Below are 18,743 nucleotides of genomic sequence, written 5' to 3'. Positions count from 1 at the left end.
TTGGTTAATTTTATAAAACTCCACTGTCATTCTACAGGATCCATCTGTTTTCTGCACAGGACAAATAAAGTAATTGGAATAGGGATATGGTGGGTATCAGCACCTCTTCATCTTTCAAGTCCTCAATGGTGGCATTAACTTCTGAAACACTTCCATAAATGTGATATAGCTTTGGTTTACTATTTATCCCCCCAAAAAAGCAGTTCTAGTGGTTCCCACATGGCACTACCACAGCAGTCCTCACTTTGCAGGTAAAGGGGCCAATGTGTGGATTCTGGCAGTTGTTAAGTAAGTTCATTCCAATTATACATTCTGGAACTTGAGAAATAACCATAGGATGGGCTTGAGGATCCAGTGGACCCAGCGTAAGAGGAAACTGAGTTAAAACTCCATTCATCACTTGATCTCCATAAACTTTACTCTGAATAATCAACCACAATGACATGGATCTCCTGGAATTAGTATCACTTCAGAGCCCATATCCAGTAATTCTCAGAAAAATCTGGATATCCTTTTCCCCAGTTTGTAGTAAACCTACGAGAAGGCTGGGAGAAAGATGAAGGGTATCCATTTTGAGCAGGGTAGCTGGATTCTTTCTCAAAGGAAGCTGGCCTTCTCTTCATTTAAGTAGTTCTGGGTCTATAAACTGGTTCACATCTGGGTATTGTTTGAGGGAACATCGTTCTCTATTTCAGTGATTCAGGTTACTCAGTTTAGACCTTTTCCATTACATTTTGTTAAGCAAGAATTTTATAGACTCCTTATCTCTCAATTATTCTGGTTACTGCTTTGACTTCACTGTCCATTCTGGTAACCAGACCCACCTTGTCTCTGGTGATTGAGTTCTGCCCCTGGTCCCCTGCCACCCTGGCGTCAGTTATCCCCATTTCATATAAGGATCACTGTTCACTGGCAGTCAGATCCCACTGTAATTTCTGGCCTACAGAAAAGAGATAGCAAAAAGCTCTTCAAAGGTGCTGGGGCTCACTTCACAAATTATTTCTCAAAGTAACATGAAAGACATCAAGGTGTCAGTAGGGCCACACTCCTTCTGGTGGCTTTAGGGGATCATCCATTCCTTCCTCTTATAGCTTTCCTTGGCTCATGGCCACATCTCTCTTCAATCCATGTTTATATCACTTTCTCTTCTATGCATCTGTGTAAAATATCTCCCTCTGCCTCTCTCTCACTTGTAAGCTCCTATGCCAGTCAGTTTCACCATTTTGCTTAAAGCATGGCATTGTCGTTTTGCCTTAGTATTTGGTAAGAAATGTTATCCATCTGTATTGTCTTTTCTTCTCATGAATAATATCTCATTTTCTGTTATATTCTTAATTGACTGTTGATGGTATAGAAAAACACAGATGGCTTTGTGAGTTAGTCTTGCATATAGACTATTCGCTAAATTTTCTCATAGTTCTATAAATGTCTCTTGATCTAGTTGAATTTTCCATGTAGATAATCATATCATCTGCAAATAACAGCACTTTGACTTTTTATACCAATCCTTATAACTATTATATCTTATTAAAAAGATAATTTTGCTGACTATAAGTTTTAATCCTATGTTTATTAGTAATGGCAATAGTAAGAATTCTTACCTTGTTTCAGATGTCATGGGAAATATTTCTAGCAGGTTTCCATTAAGAATCATGTTAGAAAAGGGGCTCCTGGGTGGGTGGCTTAGTCAGTTAAACATCTGACCTCGGCTCAGGTCATGGTCTCACAGTCCGTGAGTTTGAGTCCTACATCCTGCTCTGTGCTGACAGCTCAGAGCCTGGAGCCTGCTTCAGATTCTGTGTCTCCCTGTCTCTCTGTCCCTCCCCACCTCATGCTCTGTCTCTCTCGCTCTCAAAAATAAATAAACATAAACAAATTTTTTTTTAAATCATGTAGACAAACACATAGAAGCAGAGAGTATGATGGTAGTTAGTAAGGGCTGGACAGAGGGGAAAATGAAATGTAGATCAAAAGATACAATGTTTCAGTTTTACAAGATAAATAAATTCTGGAGATCTGTACAAAATAGGGCCTACGGTTAATAATACTATATTACACATACTTAAAAATTTGTAAAAGAAGTAGATCTTATGTTAAATGCTCTTCCCACAAAAGGAAAAGAAAAAAATCACGTTTGTTATTAATTTTTAATTTACACACTAGTTCAAGTTAAAAAAGTTTCTCTGTTCCTTTTTTTTTTTTGGTTTCAAGCATATTAATCACATTATTATATTTGTATATAGATTTTCTTTTTATTATGTGATTGGCATATTTCTTTGTGAGAGGTGAATTTAAAACTATAATGGTTTGTTCTTTTTCCCTCTCCAACTTTTTAGTTGTGTATTTATAAAATTGGGGGCTATATATTAACAATTTAAAGTTGTTGTAACTTCTTTTTTTTTAATTTGTTTTAACATTTATTCATTTGTGAGAGACAGAGAGAGAGCAAGAGTGCAGGAGAGGCAGAGACGGAGAGGGAAACAGAATCTGAAGCAGGCTCCAGGCTCTGAGCTGTCAGCACAGAGCCCGATGCAGGGCTCAAACTCACGAACCGAATCATGAGATCATGACCTGAGCTGAAGTCGGTCGCTCAACCAACTGAGCCACCCAGGCGCCCCATAAAGTTGTAATTTCTGAATCCATTTTCTATTTACATGTATTTAAAGTATTACTACTTGTGATACTTTTAATTTAAATAATGTATCATTTGATATTAAAATTTCTATATTGAGTTATTTGGGGGCTTATATTTACCTGTTGTGTCTATAACAATTTAGTTTCAGAATTTTGTATCCTTTTTGGTTCAGTGAATTGTTTACAGACAACATATTGCTAGATTTTCTTCCCCTATGTAATGTCTCTTCTGATTGATGGGGTCATTCCATGTAGTGGGCTGATTGATGGCCCACAAAAAGAGATTTTTTAGATTCATACCTAGGACTTGTGAATATTATTGTACATGGCAAAATGTGATTAAGTTAAGGCTATTAAAAAGAGGTGCTTATCCTGGATTATCCAAGCAGGCCATGAATGAAATTTATAAATTATTAAATTGTTTTGTGTCTGTTTACTCATATCCCTAATAGAAAAATTAGTGCCTAACTAGTCTTCCTCACAGCTTCTTGGTTGTGACAGTTAAGTGGTTAACTGGCCCCAACCCATTTGTCTGCACCCCAACATGGCTCCACTTCCTCACCTAACCTTAGCTTAGGATCTTGAAAAACATAGGCTTACATATTAGATATAGAAATACTGATTACAGAAAGAAAAATCTTTAAATCTGAGGATAATTTATATGACAATTCAGTCATGAAATACAAGAAAAAACTGGGGTAAATATGGAATGCATATATAAATACAATATGGTAAAATAGATATAGTAAAAGTAGTCAAAGTATAAAACACAGTATAAACATAGTAATCTAAGCAAAGTAATATGAAATAAATGTACATGATAAATTATCCATTACAATTACTTATGGTATTTCATAGAAGAAAAAGATTTGTTATAAACGCAAAAAGTAGCCGTAAACCTCATTAACCAACATAGAATATGGCAACTTTATCAAAAATTATTAATAATATACTCTACATGTAACCACCACCAATTTCAGAAATGCCTTGGAGTAATTGTAGATAACAATTGTAAGTGTATTATTGAATTTTTTTAAAAATAAAATTATGATATGGCACTTGGATGAAGAGTAAAAATTAAAACCTACATGGTTGAGAAGTGATAGAAAATTTTTTATTCTTGTTGGCTTTATTTCTTCTCAGTTATACAGAGCAGTATAATTAAATAATAAAAACTATTAAAAGTACATTTTATGGTGCCATAAAATTTATGCATTTCTTGGAATTTGAAATAATTAAACATATGTAGAGTACATGTTTTATCTCTAAGTAGATGAAAGCTTCATGAAAATATAAGAGCTAAATTAATTGAAAACTGTTAAATTTAAATTAAAAATGTTTAATATGTCATAAAGGGATGGGAACATATGCCCACATTTATACAAGTCTGTGGAGTTCAAATCATAGTGAGATCTTAAAATGGCACACTTAAACATAATTTGGTAAGTATTCATAGATTTTTTTTATGTATATAGAAGTTTCAAATTTATAAACATAGGTAAAACTAGCCAGAAAAATTATTACTAGGAATGCATTTGCAGAAAGTACTACTACAAATAAATAAATATACATATAAAGGTTTTATGTTCTTGGCAAATTTCGGTCTAAGCCATATGTAGCTAAAGCCATGTACATATTACTAAACATCCACCATATTCACTACTTTTTGAAACTTGCTAACACTTCTTCATTAAAATGGCTGTGTACTGTTATATTTTTTTTTTGCTTATTAATATAGTCAATATTTAAAATAACCCTGTAAAGTATCATCCACATTTTACAAATGAGGAAACGGTGAGAAAGAATTTAAGTAACAAATCCAAATTCACACAAGTAGAAATGGTTTTAGCCCAGATTCAAACCTTGGTAATTTGGTAATTTGGTCCTAGAATGAACACTTTTCATCATTTTGTGACATGGCTTTTGCAGATTTTTAACAATTAGAGTCAGGTCTCCAGGAAAATGTTGATAGAGACAAAGTTTGCAGTCCACACACTCAGCATTTCTATCAAACTCCTCTGCTCCCATAACTCTAAGTTGCTCTGAGGTTGCTGCCCTTTGTAATTACTCCCAGGGTAATAATTACTAAGAGAAGTATCGCAGATTGCTACATTTGTATTTTAATAATCATGCTAGAGGTGTACCAATGGATTCAAAGAAATAGATCTGAAATTGTTAAATTTGAAATAACAGGCAAGTCAATAGTGATGATGGAGTCAGGGGCTGGGCAGGTACATGACCGTAAGCAGGAGATCTTATTAATTTCCCATGAAATGCACCATAGTACTATTTAATTTTTTTACCTATTTATATTATTAGGCTAGCCTTAAAAGTATAATGTTCTTGCATATTTTATGAATCCGGGTTCTTCAGAGAAACAAATCTAATAGTCTAGTCCAAGGATAGGAGAAGGCTGATGTCCCAGTTCAATCAGGCAGGAGGGCAAGGAGGGGGTAAATCCTTCATCCACTTTTTGTCCTCTTCAGGCCATCATTGGATTAGATGATGCCCACTATTTGGGGGAGGATAATTTACTGAGTCTACCAATCATAATCATAAATCATCACCAATCATAATAGAAATACCCTCACAGACACATCCAGAAATAATGTTTAATTTGGACACACTGTGGCCTAGTCACATAGACAAATAAAATTAACTCTCATAAGTCCACCCCTTGTCAACCTGGAACTCATATGAATCCCCTTAAACCATACTTTTTTCCAAATAAATAAAATAACAAGGTTATAATTCTGCCTACCACATTCCAACTATCCAGTGTTAACCAACAGTGAAATAACCCCTTCCCTAGAAGAGGAGGTAAATCCTTGAGTGATGTTTACTGAATTTGATATTCCTTAAGTTAAATAATGCAATGTAAAATTAACAGCAATTAATTGCAATGATAAAAAGTTAAGGGGCACCTGGGTGGCTCAGTCGGTTGGGCGTCCGACTTCAGCTCAGGTCACGATCTCACAGTCATGAGTTCCAGCCCCGTGTCAGGCTCTGTGCTGACAGCTCAGAGCCTGGAGCCTGCATCAGATTCTGTGTCTCCCTCTCTCTCTGCCCCTCCCCTGCTCATGCTCTCTCTCTCTGTCTCAAAAATAAATAAAAAACATTAAAAAAAATTTAAAAAAAAGTCAGTACATCTCATGTATCCCATGTCACATAATAAAAAACTAAGAGAGAAGGAAAACACTAATCTTTAGTGGTCACGTGCTCAGAGCTGGTGTCGACAACTACCTTCTTCCACTACACACTCTGTATTCCCTTTGACTTCAACAAGCACCTCAGCAAGTCTTGATTCTTCACCCGGTATGGTGACCCAAACTTTCATTCCTGAAGAATCTGAGCCATTTAGAAGTATTGCCTTGGATTGAGTTGCTATAACTTTCCAATGAGCTTAATTGCAGGGCGTGGTAATACTAAGAGATGCCCTAAGGAATCTCTTGTATTCCAAATATTCTCTTCCCTACCTCCGCTGGGGAGTAGTAGTACAATTTTCCTTGGTAGTCAGAATCAGTCACCCCAGTGAGCACTGCAACTTCCTTCTCTGCCTGTTGATTCAGAGGCGTGAGAAACTCAAACTGGCTGTGTGGCAGTCTTAACTTTTAGTTGAACAGAATCATTGTGTCTCCTAGTAGAAGAATTCCTCCCTCTGGGACTAAGGATTTGGGGCCAGCAGAACATAAATTCATAGGGAAAGCAATGTTGCTGCTTCAGGATGGGGGAGTGGAACATAGACCAACGAATTCCATGAGCTCTGTGGCAGCACATACTGTGTGGTGAAGGGACTTCTCATGGTAATGTGGTGGCCCATGCTTAAGCATTCAGTCTCTACTAAGGCCAGTAGAAGGCAAAGGCTGTTCCTCAAAAGGAGAATAGTTTTTTGCTGAGGATGACAGGGCTTTGTTTCAAAATCCTAAAGTCCTATGCTACAGTGCACTTAAAACAGTTTGCCAAAAGTTTAAAAAACATGACTATCTGCAACTGACTCTTTTTTTTTCAATATATGAAATTTATTGTCAAATTGGTTTCCATACAACACCCAGTGCTCATCCCAAAAGGTGCCCTCCTCAATACCCATCACCCACCCTCCCCTCCCTCCCACCCCCCATCAACCCTCAGTTTGTTCTCAGTTTTTAAGAGTCTCTTATGCTTTGGCTCTCTCCCACTCTAACCTCTTTTTTTTTTTTTTTCCTTCCCCTCCCCCATGGGTTTCTGTTAAGTTTCTCAGGATCCACATAAGAGTGAAACCATATGGTATCTGTCTTTCTCTGTATGGCTTATTTCACTTAGCATCACACTCTACAGTTCCATCCACGTTGCTACAAAGGGCAATAGTTCGTTCTTTCTCATTGCCATGTAGTACTCCATGGTGTACATAAACCACAATTTCTTTATCCATTCAAAAGTTGATGGACATTTAGGCTCTTTTAAAGCACCATGAGTGTGTTGGATCTTATGGGCTAAGCTACAGAAAATCTTGTTTTGTTGCAGTGCCTTCTCTTTGTGGGCCCCCTTCAAAACTAGCAGATGTTCAGGTCCTTAGTAAATGGGCCAGGGTAACACACCCAAATGAGGAATATGTTGCCTCCAAAATGTAGAGATCCTTTTTGGTTGTAGGAGGGACCAGGTCCAACAACTTATCCTTCATTTTAGAAGATATATGTCAATATGACCCATACCACAGGGCTCCTGAGGTGAAAGTTCTCTGAACTTTTGTTGGATTTACTTCTCACCCTTTGATATGCAAATATATCACTACTAAGTCTAGCATAGTTACTACTTCTCTCTCACTAAGCCCAGTCAGCAAGGTAATGGACCAGGGTGACATCCTGTGGAAGAGCAAGGTGATGAGAATCCTTGCCGACTAAAGTATGACAAAGGGCTAGTGATTTGATCTAACCCCAAGGTAAGACAGTGAAGGTATATTGCTGGCCTTGCCAGCTAAAAACAAACTGCTTCTGGCAGACCTTATAGACAGCGTGGAGAAAAAGGCACTTTTCAGATCAATAACTGCATAGTATGTACCAGGGGATGTGGTAATTTGCTTAAGCAATTAAACCACATCTGTATAGAAGCTGCAATTTGAGTCTCCACCTGGTTTAGTTTACAATAATCCAATGCCAGTCTCCAAAATCCATCTGTCTTCTACACAAGCCAGTTAGGAGAGTTGAATGAGGAGATGGTGGGAATCACCACACATGCATCTTTCAACTCCTTGATGGTGGCAGTATTCTCAGCAATGGCCCCAAGACTATCGTATTACTTTTGTGGAGGCTGAGAATTCCTATAATCTGCTGTCTGCAAACTGGAGGTCCAAGAAAGCCAATAGTGTAATTCTCGAACAAAGGCCTGAGGACTATGGCAACCAAGGCTATTAATCCAAGTCCAGGAGCAGAAGATTAATGTCCCAGGCAGGGAGGAAGGAATCATGCCCACCCACACTGGGGAAACATTACTGAGTTCACCTGTTTGAATGTTAATCTCATCCAGAAACACCCTCACGGACACAGTCAGAAATAATCTTTTAATCTGTGCACCTGTGACCCAGTCACACCCACACACAAAAATAACTATCACAATATTTCCATGGCTATATAAATGCATAATTTAATTAGTTTCCCCAGAATTTGAGGGGAAAATATATTTAACATGTCTAAAGTGACTATACACCCTTGAGGTCGAACTATACTGGGACGTTACTTGAAATGGCCAAGTGTCATTTTGCAATTGCCCATAACATTATATTTCTTAAGATTCTTGTTTAAATTCAGCATTTGAACGTGCTACCCTCACCCTTGAAATGAGCTATACTCTGACTAATGGAGACACAGTAGCTGTCACACAGACAGACTTCTTAAATGAGGCTCATGTACCCTCAAGTTTGAACAGTTCCAGTGTGTACAACCAAAGGCTTGTGACCTTTGCTATTGGGAAGAAAAAAAAAAAAAAAAAGATGTCTGTTGACTCTTGGGCTCATTATTTCACACATACAGCCAGTTGGATTAAGTTTCCTAGAATGGAAATACCAGTTTCCAACACAAAGTGATTTTTTTTTTCGGTTGCAAAAAGGTGCTATTTCTCTGAGAGCCATTTTTTTACTTCTGTATAATAAACTTGAGAACTACAATGTATCTGCAGAAATAGGAATAGATGATTCAGCTTATCAAATAATATTTTTCTATAACTTCCATATCAGGCAGTAATGAGGGAAATCAGTACCCCCGTAAAAATAATTTTATTTCACTTACTCTAACATAAAAAATATCTCTATAAAAATACTGCGACTCTCTTTTCAAATGTACATATATATATATATATGTGTGTGTGTGTGTGTGTGTGTGTGTGTGTGTGTGTATTACATTTTATCTTTTTTCTGGTAACTCATTATTTTTAAAATATATATTTTAAAATGTATATTTTCTGTTTCTCTTTGTTTACAAAATGCATATTTTATTGATTCCCAAATGAATATTACAATTTTTTTTCATGTAGGAATCATAGAGACTACTTCCCCTGTGGATCTCAAAACATTTTCTGAAATATTTGAGGGGAGATGTTTCATCCTAGACTATACTCATGTAGAAGAGAGAACCTGTAAATCACATTTAAGAACTGATGATAAAAAGTCATACACTTGATCGTAGAGATACCCTTAATTTCCTTCTGCATGCAGATTGAAAAAAAAGGCAAAAGTCACATATCAAAAAATAAAAAAATCCTAGTGTGTGGTATTATTTCCAAAATAGTGTCTGCTTGAACAGAGGTATCCAGCTTTCTTATTCCAAGATGTATGTTAAAATACCAAAAGTATTTTTCCCAGTAAAGAAGAAAAATCCCATTTCAGCCATAGAAACAGAAGAAAAGTTTGTCTCACACCCAACACCTTTAGACTAGAAATGAAAATGATACTATATTGAAACCAAAAAAACAAAACAACAACAACAAAAAAAACACTGAGAGAGGAACTCACTCTCCTCTCACAGGTCCCAGTGAGAAATCATAGGAAATTAGTGGAGAAAAGAAGAGATTTATGGGCAACTTCAGAAACAGTTCTTTTGGAGGTTTACATTCTGTGTGGTGGCGATGACATTCAGGAACCTGGTAGATTTTTGTCTGGAGCTCCTTCTTGATGCAGTGGCCTTACTTGTATTAACAAAATCAGGAAGGAGCCTGGACGTAGCCAAAAGTGAAGAGGCTAGGACAGAGGACAGCAGGATATTTAACATTTCCTGTCTTTGTCACTTCACCAAGCAGAAATAAAGATTTTTGTGCCATTTGGAAAGCTCATGGCCCTAAATCATTCTACTCAATGTTTAATTTACAACAAATAAACCATTCAGCTTAATGCTTATGTCTACATTTCTCAGAACAATTAGGTAGAAAGTGGCAGGACAGGAGAAATATGCATTCATTGTGTCAACGAGTGAGAATCAGGTCTGAGAAATGTGTTCTTTGTTTAAATATGAGTAAGTAAAAAGACTGGGGGGGGGGGGCACCTGGGTGGCTCAGTCAGTTGAGTGTCCGACTTCAGCTCAGGTCACGATATCATGGACCGTGAGTTCGAGCCCCGCGTCGGGCTCTGGGCTGATGGCTCAGAGTCTGGAGCCTGCTTCCGGTTCTGTGTCTCCCTCTCTGCCCCTCCCCCGTTCATGCTCTGTCTCTCCCTGTCTCAAAAATAAACGTTAAAAAAAAAAAAAAATTAAAAAAAAAAAAGACTGGGTAAAGGGAAAGTGGAACCAGTGAATCATGAGAGAATAGTGTCAATGAAGCTAAGGAAAATCGTTGAAGAAGAAAATTCTTGCAAAGAGTTGGCAACTGATTCAGATGCTGGGAAGGATTTAGGACTAAAAACATTTGTGCATTTAGGTGATTCAGATCCTCGGTGCATTTATTCAGGGTGATTTTAGAGGTGTGATGGGAGCAAGAGCTAGGGTAGAGAGGATTGCAGGGATAGTAGAAGGTGTGTGGAAGGTTGAAAAATGCCTCCCTCCAATGATGTCCTGAGTTTAGAGATTCCTACCATTTGGAAATGTACTGTTTCGTTAAAAGAGAATAGCTCACAATGTGTACATATCATCATGTCGTACACTTTAAATATCTTAAAATTTTGTTTATCAATTATACCTCAATAAAGCAGTAGAAAAAGAGGAATAACTGTTGGCTGAGCAGAAATATGTGTATTTATGAATACTCGAGTGCATATATGCATATAATTATGTATGAAAATAAATGCATATATAAAAATTGAAATTGTTTTAATGGGCCAGTATTTCCTTAAATGTGCTTTAGTAAAAAAAAAATGTTTTTTTCACCTATGCTTTAGAATAACAACCGACAAAGAATAAAAGTAATCTGTTCAGTTATATATAGTCACAAAAATGAAACTAAAGCTACCAAACCCCTCTTCTACTTACTTCTCATGGTGTAAGGCTCTCAATTAGTGGAAAATCCACCATATGCTTATATCCTTCATTTGAGCTTAACTCCTATTGTGTCAAATTTATAAAATAAATTTAATTTAAAATTTACAGACCATATGTTGAGTTAAACTTGAAATCTCCTAGGACGCCTACAATAAGATAAATATTCAAATTGGTGAAGTAAATTTCCACAGCATAACCCCTACTTCTCCTTATTGCATACCCGACCATTTTTATCCAAGCCGCAGTGCATAAAATAGACATCGTATCATCCTAGGCCTGCCAATCATATTGCTCTAATTGTTGCAGAAAACTTAATGTGAATTTACCTCTGCTAAAATTGCTCCTCCACAAAGAGTTTCTCAAAGTACTTTATCAAGATTCTGTGGTGTAGAACTTCACGATGTAAAATGAAATTCTAAAATAGAGTCACTTCCTGAAGAAGCACAGCTTTCAGCCTCATTGAAGTTATAGTTGAGAGAAGAAAGCAAAAGAAATAATTATCTTGCATGAATGAGCAGATTTCTCTTATTTCTCAAACTGTATTGGCGACCTCGGTTTGCCCACGTTTGGATGGAAATGAGCTGGGTCCTTTCTTGCAGGAAAGAGTTGGGAAAATAATAAACAAACAACTGAGAGGGTAGAGAGGAAGAGAGGTGGACGTAAAGAAAAAAAAACACATTGTTCAAAAACATCTTAAAACAATCTGATACCTTTATCTGGTGAAAATAATATATTTCCTTGAATATAGAAGCTGTTGCAGTTACTAAGAGAACACACTTAACATTGTTTTTGAAAGGGTCCAGAAAGTATCTGTATAAGGTCTTTCTTTAGCAAATCCAAGCTACAGGCAAACTGGCCTGTCACTTGAGTTTTATGTACTGGAAGTTTCTGGAATATATGGATATTACAGAACCTCTGACAAGTCTCAATATGGTAATCACAGTGCAGATGTCTCAGTCTTTGGAATAGGGCCACGTCCTTCTCAGGAGATGATATTCCATGCTTGAAAAGCAGCTCTGTGCTTACTATGGGGCCTTGACAGAGCATGAACGCCAGACCATGGGCAACTATGTGATGATGGCATCCAAACAGCCCATCGTGATCCTGGTACTATCTGATTTCGCACATTGAAAACAGGGGCTCCTGGGTGGCTCAGCCGGTTGAGCATCCAACTTCTGCTTGGGTCACAATCTCGCTGTCCGTGGGTTCGAGCCCCGTGTCTGGCTCTGTTCTGACAGCTCAGAGCCTGGAGCCTCTTTCGGATTCTGTGTCACCCTCTTTCTCTGCCCCCCCCCCCCACTCATGCTCTGTGTCTCTCTCTCTGTCAATAATAAATAAAAAAGAAACACAAAACACAAAAAACAAGAATGAGAGCACCAACCTTTTATTTATTAATTAATTTATTTTTGCTAAAAAGATAATCAGTGTTTTCCACTGATTATTTGTATATACCCTCATTCTGCCTGTTTTCCCCCTGTTTCTATCACGTAAAAGAGTATACCGACGTCAGCCAGTATTTCAGTTTAGGTTTTGGGTAGGATTGTGATTACACTGACACCAACCAGGTATAATGTAACTAATATAAGACAAAGGAATGTGTATCCTGGGGGGCAGAAGTAAGAACTATGCTTAGGTATTCTTATTTTCCATTCCAGATCCACTCTCCATTGCTCTCCACTACTCTCTTTGCTCCTGGAAGTGTCCTTCTATCTATAGATCCAAATGAGTTCCCTTACCTTTTAACCAGATGGATTCAGAACTCAGCTATAGCTGCACTCTCTGAGTTCAGAGCTGTGGTGGTCACAGATTTGCATGGCTGCTCCTTCTGGAATGTTCCAGCAGGCCAAGTCTTTCCCTTAACCCTGCCTGCATACATGTGAAAGCTCCTTCCTTAAACTCTCCTTAATTACCTTTTGAGGGTACCATCTGTTTTTTGATGGTCTCTAACAGAAGCAGCTGTTTTGATGCAGCTGTAACAAAATGGTTGGTAAAAAAAAAAAAATGTAAAGGAACTGTTCTTATGAATTACATCAGATAGAAACTGCACATCCCTAAACTTCACAGTATCTCCAAGCCTTGCCCTATTTCTTACACCCTGCTTCTTCTCAAACTCTTTGCCAGCATCTCTCCACACCATATGTAATCAAAGATTCTCATTGCATCCTTGGTCTCAGTAGTTCTGAGTTAGAGACATATTAACTTGTAGTTAGGGGAGACTCAGGAATGGAGTGAAGATGTCTATTATGTATATGACAAGGCAATTAAAAAAAAGTATAAAATTCTTAATTTTTCAAGGTCTGAACAGAATAATTGCAAGGCAAAATTGTCGCTGTGCCAAAACAGTAACGTCCAAATGTCATGTGCTATACTTAAAAGTGTTTAGTCTATTAATATCCAGGAACATGAATAGGTGGACTGACTTCTATTACACATACTATAAAATCAACAACAGGAAAGTTCTAGCCTTTAATTATGAAATGTAAGCTTCTAGAGGAGAGTAGGATTGTGAAAGGGTCTTATTTGATGAGAATACATTTTCTTCATGGACTTTTGTTGGCATGCAAATCCACCATAACACCTTGATGGTATTAGAAATGCCTTTATTTACTTTTCAATGTTTATTTGATCCTGACTGCTTAAAAATTCATAAGCACTCAGTCAAGCATGTGCAAGAAAAAAAAACAAGTTTAGAATAGGTGAATAAACACAGAGCATGTGAACTTTTAGAAAGCTGAAGATGTGTTGAATTTAGATCAAGTCTATTTTTGTAAAAGTTTGTAACTATTTGCCAGCTTCTTTAAAAGCAAATACAAGAAAACATGCATTTTCCATATTTATTATTAAACTTCACCTGTACCTTTCAGGTGAATTTATCATTTTTGTTTCTGACGGGTGTTATCTGTAGAGACATGATTTGATTGTGTGCTTTTTAAACTGACAACTGGTGGGCTGAAAGTTAGGGCTTGATGATACAGAAGATCTTGCACCAAAGCTCTGAGTACCAACCTGACTTTTGTTTCTTTATATACTTTCTCTTTTACCATACAATTCCAGTTTTGAAGCATACAGCACTAACACCATTATAGGCATTTCTGCTTTCTTGGAATCTTTTTGTTAGAGTATTTGAGGCAAATTTTTTTTCCATACATCCCATTAAACTCAATTCATGTTTCTGTGTTCGGTTGAAATTGGACCTCAATTGATTCTAAATAACAGTGAAATGGAGAGCTGATCTCCATCCACCATTTTAAACCTAATCTTTTTAATGCTGTCTTTGATCTCCTTTTGATCTTAATTTTTTTTTTAGAGTTACGCATTTGTAAACCATTTTCTTCAGTTGCTTGATTTGACATATTTATAAACCTAAAAAATAAATGTTGCAATAGAGAAATAATTGCCAATAGCTTAACTTTTTTCTCCTTGAAGTTGCCATGTTTTTCTTCCCTCAATCCAAACTCACCCTCTTAGGCTCACACAAGTGCACATATGGGCTCTCTCTGTCTCTCTCTTTCTCTGTCTCTCTCTTTCTCCTTCCCTCCCTTCCTCCTTCCCTCCCTTCCTCCTTCCTGCCCCGCTCTCACTCAATCTTATTCTTACTCCTTCTGTTACTTCAGTAAAATTTCACTTGTATGGGGAACAAAATAAAAATAGTGATTGAGTCTGATGCAAAAATGAGACATGTATTTCAGATACCTGGATTACACTCCCTGCTCCATAGTGTTCCAGTTCAAATTACTAAACTGATATTCATGTATAATTCAATACATGTCTAAAATAGGTTGAGTAAGGGGCACCTGCGTGGCTCAGTCAGGTAAGCCTCTGAGTCTTGATTTCGGCTCAGGTCATGATCTTATGGTTTGTGGGATCAAGCCCCACATTGGGTTCCGTGATGAGCATGGAGCCTGCAGCCTGCTTGGGATTCTCCCTCCCTTTTGCTCTGCCCCTCCCCTGCTCACACTTACATGCTTTCTTGCTGTCTTTAAAAAATAAATAAATAAAATTAAAAAAATAGGGGCGCCTGGGTGGCTCAGTCGGTTGAGCATCCGACTTCAGCTCAGGTCATGATCTCACGGTTCATGAGTTCGAGCCCCGCGTCAGGCTCTGGGCTGATGGCTCAGAGCCTGGAGCCTGCTTCCGATTCTGTGTCTCCCTCTCTCTCTGCCCCTCCCCCATTCATGCTCTGTCTCTCTCTGTCTCAAAAATAAATAAACATTAAAAATAAAATAAAATAAAATAAAATAAAATAAGTTGAATAAAAACTATTTGCAAATTCCTCTTTTCCTCTTACTGCAGTGGTTCTAGTTTGAAGACTAGTCCTATAGAGTTAATTGCGAATTTTACTTAGGACCCATCTTTTTGAGGAATTTTTACCTGTGATTAATTTTTTATGTAAATGTTGGCTCAACATATAGGAGCCCTTCAATAAAATTATATGTTTATATATATAATTATATTCAAACCAATATTAATTATAGCACATAATATATGCATAATAATGTATGTATCTATTATAAATGAATTATGGATTAAGCACATCATCATATCTCTAGTGATCTCACAATGAAAATTCATTTTTATTATTAAATAATTTTAGCCACATACAAGTTAACCAGCAGTGTGGCTTCTAATAATTGACAATTCTCTTAACTTATCAGAGTTTCCTTATTTGTCAACAAGGAACAATGTGTCTGGCCCTGTGAATTTATTTTCTGAATTTAAATACAAAATTTATGTGGCCAATTTTTGCAAAATGTCTGCACAGCTAACCGCAAAATTAAGTGGTGGTGGTGGTGATGGTGGTGATGACGGTGATGGCAGCAGCATTTGTTGTAATTTTTTCTCTTTGTCTTTCCAGAAGTTCCCCAAGGTAATTTAGATCTAAAGAGATGGATGTTTCTTTTGCTGCTATAATAAATGACCACAAACTTACTGGCTTAAAACCATTCGATTTTATTATCTTTAAGCTCTGAATGTTAGAAACCCAAACTGGGTCTTAACTGGACTAAAATCAAGGTGTTGTCAGGATCATGTTCCTTCTGGAGGCTCAAGGGGAGAATCTGTCCCTTTGCCTTTTCCAGACCTTAAAGGTCACATGCATTGCTTTGCTCATTTCCCTATGCTCTATTTTTAGGCCAACGCACCTGTGTACCTGTGTGCCTCTGTGCCTTTTTTCCAGATTCATACTTTCCTCTGATTCTCTCTTTTGCTTTCCTCTTCCACTCTTAAGGGTTCTGATTACATTGAGTACACATGAATAATCCGGAATAATGTCTGATTTCCGGATCTTTTACTTAATCACATCCGCAAAGGCCCTTTGCCATGTGAGGTAATATTTTCATAGGTTTCAGGGATTATGAATGGGTGTTTTTGAGTGATTATTCTGCCTGTTCCAAAACCTCTCCCATCTTTCAAAACTTCAATTGAATCTTACCCTGTCTTTTCTCTCAAAGATGTTTTTATGTTTTGCCTGATAGGTCTATTTTGCTTATATATTCAACAAGTTTATAAATTCTAGATACTTACCTTTTCCAGTTACAAGTGTTTAAATGTATGTTCCTAGTTTAAAACAGATCTTTCAATTATCTTCCCTGACAGGAGATCATGAAGTCATTCTCCTGTATTTTCTTGTATTTTAAACTTTTGCCTTCAGTATTTAAGTTTTTGCTTATCACTCAAACCTTACAAAGACAAGATAAATACTACAAAATATCTCTCTAATCATACTGCCAGAGGAATCTTAGGCTTCAGGCTTGCATACAAATTTATTTTGTGGGAGATAATGAAATGAAGATCCCTGATTGGAAATGAATCTAGACATTCCACTTTTGTCTTTTCATAGGGGAGCATACAGAACTCCATGCTACAAGTGTGTTCAGTGAGTCAGGTGGTCTGAATGAGTAACAGGTGCAGAGACTCTGTCAAGGTAGCCATCAGCACACAGGTTAGCATGGCATGTGAATAGAGGAGTTCATCCAAGACAAATCCGTAGGGAGGCTGAGAAGGAGCAATCAAGGAAGGGGATAGGAGAAGAACCAGAAGAGCTTCACATTCAGAAAGCTAAGGATATTTGGGGTTTCAATGAGGAGGTTATGGTTTACAATATTAAACACTCCCTGGATAACAAATGAAAATTCAGAATTCATTGCAACAAAAATTCAGTAATCATCTTTCTGAAAGCTTGTTCAGTGGAAGACTAAGACATGAGATAGATATTGCCATGATCTGAACAATAAATGGAAAAAGAGGGAGCAGATATAGGGATTTGGATGTCTTTTTCAAGAATCTTGGCAATGCCAGGGAATAGAGAGGGAAATAAAACTAGAGAAGGCTTGAAGTATAAGAACAAATAGAAAAGACATGAGGATTTCTCAAAAAACACAAGTAGATAAAGAGAGAACTTATGGGGACAAATAGGATAATGTCTAATAACCAATGAAATTCTTGAGGTAGCATTTATGAGATCCAGAGAACAAGTGGAGGAGTTAGCTTCAGTCAAATGAGACATTTACTATCATCACGAGAGAAAGAAGTTATAATTCATCATCACTTTTGCAGATGGGGTGTCAGGAATTTGAAGGAGTTCTTATCTGAGTGTTTTCATATTTCTACGAAGTGGGAGACAAGATTTTCTGCTGAGAATGAGTGGGAAGGTATTAGGGTAGGGCATTTGAGGAGGTAAGAAATGGTTTGATTAGATATTATGGAAAATGGAGAAAAACCTTATCAGAACACAGAATTGGTGAGCAGGGTAAATGGTCCTATTGAGCTCAGAGAACATTAATTTATAGAGGCAATTTTCTGAGGATTTTGTGATTTTCTCCAGTTGAATTCAACTGCCCAGGTATAGGAACAAAGAAATCAGTCTGTTGGATTGCTTCAGCTTTGGTTTGTTAGGTGGGTTCAAAAATGGAAATTGAAAATGGAATTGAAAATATTAACAAAGACGTGGCTGAAGAAATTGATCAAACTTCGTAGGCTTAAAAGGAAGAAAGTAAAGCTGACATAGAAATAAGACCTTATATATGATTGATTGTACATCACAGAAGTGAGTCCAAATTAGCCTGATTAAATAAAAAGATTACTTTTTTTGGACGCACTCACTCACCTTGGTCTACTTTGGGAACATTAGAAGATTAATAAGCACTAAAGTTACATATACACCTTTTCTATCAATGTCTTTGATTTATGTAATCATGTTCTTTCTAATGTCCTTCTGATGAGACAGTATTTTGTCCACATTTAAAAAAAGCAACATGACATATTTTCTAAACTATTAGCTCCTTTTTCATGGAACACTAATCAATGTTATATTGTCCCTAGGTCTTCCTTCTTGAGCAGGCTTCCTGTGTGACATTTTTAATCTGGTGTTTCAAGCTCATGTAACCAAGAATACATATTAAAGGATAATATAATTTTAGAAAATCATTACCCCTTTGATCCACAAAGCCTTATAACTTTAAATCAGATTAATGTCACTTTTGACATTTCTTTGTGAGATCAAATGTATTTTGGTCATTTATTCTGGTTCAGTATATATTCTCGCTCTTCTATAAACCTCATCCCTTGCTGAATTTTAGTTGATTAAGGTAGTGATTCAGAACTCACTGGAAGACACAGGTAAGTGTTGGAGGCTTCACATAAGATCCTTAAATTGGCTTGCACAGCACTGGGAAGCTT

Source organism: Panthera onca, chromosome A1, assembly GCF_046562875.1.
Source record: "Panthera onca isolate mPanOnc1 chromosome A1, mPanOnc1 haplotype 2, whole genome shotgun sequence".
NCBI lineage: Eukaryota > Metazoa > Chordata > Mammalia > Carnivora > Felidae > Panthera > Panthera onca.
The sequence above is the reverse complement of the archived record's forward strand: the minus strand, read 5'-3'. Positions refer to the sequence as shown.